General features: G+C 44.6%; 1 long non-coding RNA gene across 2 annotated transcripts in view; it reads right to left on the reverse strand.

Moving 5' to 3' along the window:
• The window catches only part of LOC120374327, a 29,301-nt gene extending 23,605 nt beyond the window's left edge, over positions 1–5,696 (reverse strand). The window contains exons 1-2 of one of the 2 annotated variants that reach the window (XR_005586008.1): positions 5,471–5,696; positions 3,595–3,763 (exon numbers count right to left, since the gene is read on the reverse strand). This is a non-coding gene — a long non-coding RNA (uncharacterized LOC120374327). Of the gene's footprint in view, positions 1–3,594; positions 3,764–4,864; positions 5,154–5,470 lie in introns of those variants that run through there. The other variant, XR_005586007.1, reaches the window with a different exon arrangement.
• Positions 5,697–6,000: the final 304 nt, after the last annotated feature.

Genomic DNA, 6,000 nt, shown 5'->3' on the forward strand with positions numbered 1-6,000 from the left:
TCTGCAACTTGAGACCTCATAAGTCATGTGCTCCAGCCCCCTAATCATTTTTGTTGCCCTCCGCTGGACTCTCTCCAATTTATCCACATCCTTCTTGTAGCGTGGGGCCCAAAACTGGACACAGTACTCCAAATGAGGCCTCACCAGTGCTGAATAGAGGGGAATGATCACATCCCTCGATCTGCTGGAAATGCCCCTACATATAGGGGCATTTCCAGCAGATGAGGGAAAAGACCAAAAGGCAATGGGATGTGTCCAAGGCCATAGGTGGCAGAGGCAGGATTAGAACTCAGGACTAGCTGACTCAACTCACAATTTGCCAAGTAACTGAGCTGACAGTTTTCATTTGTGCACTGTTTAAGGAAAAATCCTAACCTTGGCCATTAGGATCTCTCTGTCCTGGTTCCTCCCCACCCCCCCCATGGCAATGTTAGAAGAACTCAAGAGGATTTTTTTAAAAGTTAGGTTTATTGAAACTAGAGATAGGCATAAACCACAATTTGGGATCAATCTTTGGAAAAAACTTACACCCAGAGCTGAAATCGACATCTCCGGGCTATTTCTAAATGATACGCACATGTTATATCTATAACCAAGTCAACATGTAGTATAATTCAAACACACGGGGCCAGATTCTCAGTGGGTGTAAAGTTGCAAAATTGCACTGATTTCTGTGGAGTATTGCTGATTTACACCAGCTGAGACCCTAGCTCAGGAGACTTGATTAGGCAGCAAAAACCCAGGATCTTGAGCGCTATGCAGAGCCACCATGCTCCAAGAGGAGTTTCAGGTGCAATTTTGCCACAGGTCTCCTCCTGAAGCATATTGGTGCACAGGATGAAGCATGAATGACAGCTGCCATCTTTGCCAACCCTGTGGATTGAACTGGGGACCTCCAAAATTAAAAGCATGAGTCTCCATAGCTTGAGCTAATCAAAGACTCTCCTTAACACAGGGGTTCTCAAACTGGGGGTCAGGACCCCTAAGAGGGTCACTAGGTTATTACATGGGGGGGGGTCGTGAGCTGTCAGTCTCCACCTCAAACCCTGCTTTGCCGCCAGCATTTATCATGGTGTTAAATATATTAAAACATATTTTTAATTTATTGCAGGGGGTCGCACTCAGAGGCTTGCTATGTGAAAGGGGTCACCAGTAGAAAAGTTTGAGAACCACTGCCTTAACACATTAACATCCTCTGTGGATTGGGCACAGAGCAGGTGGATAACATACCCTGACCAGTGAGTTATGTGCACTCTCACGTCTATAACTCCCCCTGTTGGTCAGTGTGGAGCTGGGGGAAACAGAAGCCTTAGGAGAGTCTTGTGCTGGAAGGGAATTCCTACATTCCAGGGAGTGCAAGGACTTCAGCTGCGCTGACTTGCAGAGACGTAACAGTTTTATAATCCACCCCTTCACCACAACCCTCCCCCAATAGCAAAAATGGGCAAAACTGCTCCTTAGCTAGCATTATAGAAGACACACTTGTCATTGGGAGCTTTTGTGGAATATAACAGATACTGGATCAGCCTAGATGGGTTACTGCACTACAGGTACTTAACCTATGACTTTTGATACTGTGAGCATAAAAGGAACTCCAAGATTCTGTTCTTGTCTAATAACAGCCCACTATAATGTTCTTAGCTCTCATGCTGCTTCCTTTACAAGCAGAGAGACTGTAAATAAGTTTAGCAATAAATAATGTATAGCTGTAACAGTGACAAATATTCCAGGCAAGTAACTGGCAAATTTATTCCAGGAACTTGAATTACAAATAGCAGACATTTTAGCAAGTAAAGCATCAGAGTGCTGTATTTAAAACAGTGAAACCCTGGTCCCATTGTCTTCAACTTGGGGCCGGGATTTCACCCAGCACACACTAATTTAACAACTGACAACCCATCTTCATTTACCACGTTGGAAAAAACAACAAACAAACAAACACCATAGTGGAGGGCCATTTTTCCATCTCACATTCCTCTACAGCACTGTGATACTTCAGTAAAAGTGATGTTATTTACATCTCCCAGCCCGTATACATCATTCTGGAAGTGCATAAAGGACATTGAGGTGCCAGGGGAGAATTCCCCCAGTGCTGGTACAGCACAGAGCTCTCAAGTGGCCCTTTGTAGCTCCATCAAAAATGCTAGTGTAGTAGGGGGAGTCTGTACCACAGAGCACTGCAGAGCAGCCTGGAATCTACACTGGCTTTGGGAAGATGAAGCTACACCCTTCAAAGGCTTGCAGAGCAGTTGCTCTGGTGCATGCTACTTCAGAGCCCCAGGAGGAATACCTGCTTTGTCACCTGGCTCAGCAGACTTTCTCCTGGGAATTACAGTACTGCCAGGGCCACTCACACAACCCACATCATGGGCCATGGCTTGAAGTCGCAAATATGGTTTAAAACTCTGCTCATCTTATGGGTTGGACAATCGAGGATTAGTAATCCTCTGTCTGATTTCCCCATACTCTGACTCAAGAGGCAGATGCTCCAGAATCTCTGGCAAACTGTTATATTTATTCTGTGAAACTTCCCCAAGTGCCACCCTGACATCTTAAATGATGGGGTAGCGTACTGCCATCTTGAATTTCTTCTATAGCGATAAGAAGGTGTTACAGTAGATAATGTGGCTACTGATTTAAACTATTTATAACATCAGGGATAGATTTCAGAGGGAGCATGTACCCAAAGTATGCACTTGTGTCTGGACTAGAAAAATAGTTTGTGGCCAACATGCTGGCCAAAACATTTTAACTAACAGGTCTTTGCTTCCTGTCTAGCATAGACAAGACAAATTATGTTTAAGAATATATTAGCTGGTCATGGGCATCCTGCCTTTAAACATAGCTTGCTAAGGCTTCCCTGACCACATTAGTCAAAATGCCTTAACTAACAGGTGTCTTGAAATCCTATTTTCCTAATTTAGACATGGCAACTGGACTTCTGGACTCTCAACACGCCTGAAGATCAAGCCCATCTGTAATATTTCTCTTTATAAGTTGTGTAGCAGTGACAATGCATCCAACGCATAACAGAGGCAGACCGTGCACTGAAGAGCCGATGGACACAGGCTAGACAAAACTCACTAGGGAATCCAGGGGTTGGGACAAAAAAAGGTCTTTTTTACTATTAGAAAAGAGAAACCACAACTCATTTCTTTATGGCCATCCTTGCAGAAGTGGAGTTTGGGGAGGCAACTGATTGAAGAAAGAGCTTCACCTATTGTATTGCACTAACCTTTTTATTTCAGTTTTACTTGTTCCCTGGGCATCTTTGTCCCATGGTCTTAGTGTTACCATAAGGCTGCACCGTACTAACAACAGAAGGAGGAAAAACCTTAGCCTGGGTCTGGATCTCAGAAATCAGGGACTGAAATTCTCACTCCTGTCCACCCCTGTTGTTCATAGCCTGAGACAGCTCTTGCCCTGTACAGTCAAATAGGATGTAGCATAATGCATCCAAAATCATCCCTTCAACCCCACCTCTATGTGGGTACCCAGCAGCTGACCTATCGCCGTTAGAGTGGGTGAAAACAATGCCAATGCATGACAGTATGTATGAACTGGCTATCTAGACAGTTGATTTAATGAGCCTACCTCAGCACACTGTATAAACACAATCGTGGAATTGTGACTATACTGGCACAGATATTCCTCCTGTTAAAGGAATGGCTGAACTCCAGACGAGGGACAAATCATGATCATGTTTCTTAAGTGTTGGTTTGTAGTCCAGTTCCACAATCATCATTTCCTCAGCCAGCAGGTCCTTGAAAAAAAATCAATAGTGAAATATTGCAAGAACTGCCGCTGCAGGCTCCTTTCACAGTCTGCTGTATGCAAATGGAACATTTTAATAATTGCATGAAATAAAAAATGAGCAGCGCATAAGCACTCCGCTTTGCCGCAAGAAATCAGGTGCAGTGGCTCAGCGTGCAGAAGCATTTGGATCCCCGCCACAAAAATATGCAGTGCTTAAATTTAGCAGGGGATGGTGAACCAGATGCATCATGGATTGGTAATAAGAGAGGCCTCAAGAGGCCTAGTGTGAAGGAACAAATGGCATCTGGTACCACCTAAGAGCTGTTGGTGGGCCTGTATGAAGTTTGTTTGGAACCAGATCCTGATCTCTTTAATCATTAATCACTTATTCCATTAAGAGTCCCATTGGACCAGATTCCACCATCCTTATTCAGACCAAACAGCCCCGTTGAGCACCACTGGAACTATTCAAGTAGCAAGGGGTTACTCGCATGATTAAGGGTGGCAAAACATTGCCCTTATTCTCTACCAGTGAGGGGAGAGGATCTATTCAAGCCTGTAAGGCCCAGAGAAAGAGACCGACCATCAAGTCAAGTCCAAACAATATGCCATCCTCACACAGATACCAGTTCAACTTATCCCTTTGCTTCCCCAAAGCCCGGGTAACAAGACGGTCCGGGCAGCACGCCCTGAAGGACAGGAAATTCAGGCAGGTTACAACTTCACGGTCTAGTAGTAGGTGCTAAGGTTGAAGGCCCATCCCTGAAAATGCCCTTCAGCTGCCACCTTTTCTTTAAGCTGCAGGGACTCCAGCTCAAACACCTTTGTGGCAGGGGAAAGAGGTGGCATCTCAGTTAAGCAGGTCCCAGGCCAGTTAGGGCTTTATAGGTCAAAATCAATGCCTTAAACTGTACTGGTAAACCAGGAGAATTAGAACATAGTAATTTAAACACCAATATATCATCCACAGGGGCCACAGCCTGGCACATATCCTTTTTATTTCCTTTGGAAACATTTATTAGGATAAATGAACGAAGTATAACTGGGACAATCTCCCATTGGGGAAATTTAACAGCATTAACAATGAATTTCCTGGATCCAGTCTTACCTGCAAATACTGGGACCAGCCTCCAAGAGGCTGAAAATCTGGGCAGCAGCCAATTTATTCCTCACATCATTAAATGCAAGTATTGGGCAAAACTTGATTGCCTTATTCATGTCTCATCGGCCAAGGCACACAGACACAGCTCTCCCTCTGTGCTGTTTCTCTACCACCATCATGACATCCTCCCAAATCTATAGTCACAGCAATTATTCCTAACAGCAAAACTTTTAGTCTCTCAGTACAACTGGGATTTTTTCATGGCTCATGCATTGCCAGACCATGACATCCAACCTGAGTTTGTATCCCCCAGAAAGCCTATCTGCCCTACTCCATAAATACAGCATGGCAGTATTTTATCATCTTCAGGTGCTAGTAGCACTAGAGCTGGGAGGTTTCTCCTGCAATTCCCAATTAGATCAGTTTCAGATCACAACATGCTCTGATGGTGCTTCTTGGTTTATAAGTTTATATTGTAAACATTTTGCACCTTTCTTGGGCATAGCTTATCTCCATGATCAATGTCTGTGAGTGTGCATGTGAACCTTAACTGTTTAGGTACTTCCACGGATAGTACTTTAGCTGATGAACCTGTTTCCAATTTAAACTTACCTTGGCACTATTTCTCACCAATGAAAAACGCTTGGAACACCTGGGAAGCTGCATCTGAAGCTGTTGCTGCTTCTGCCCATCCCTGGGTGATGGCTTCCCCAGCACCATCACCTGTGCATCATTGTAGCTGCTCATCCAAACCATAGATTCTTTAGTATTTACACATTTCTTTTACTTTATGTGTGTGATGTCACTGTCCTTTTGCTGGACATCCTCTCACACTTCCTCCAGGGAAATAGATTCATGCTTCCCTCAGCTGTTGGTCACTGGGAAAAGTCTATTGGGACATGCCTGGCAGGGGCCTTTCAGTCCTTGTAAGCCAACAGAAACAAGCAGTCCTATCTTCTGGCCACGTACAGTCCTCATGCAGAGATGAAACTGACATCTTCTCCAGCTCTCCTGGCTAATCAGCAGGACAGGCTCCTGGCTCAGCCTGGGCTAGGTGGAAAGGGAAAGAGTCCTTCCTTCCTTCTACCTGAGAGGCTCCAAGCCCCAGCTTTGCTAAACCCAGTTGAAACACATTCATTCCA

Source organism: Mauremys reevesii, linkage group 11 (assembly GCF_016161935.1).
Source record: "Mauremys reevesii isolate NIE-2019 linkage group 11, ASM1616193v1, whole genome shotgun sequence".
In the NCBI taxonomy this organism is placed as follows: Eukaryota; Metazoa; Chordata; order Testudines; family Geoemydidae; genus Mauremys; species Mauremys reevesii.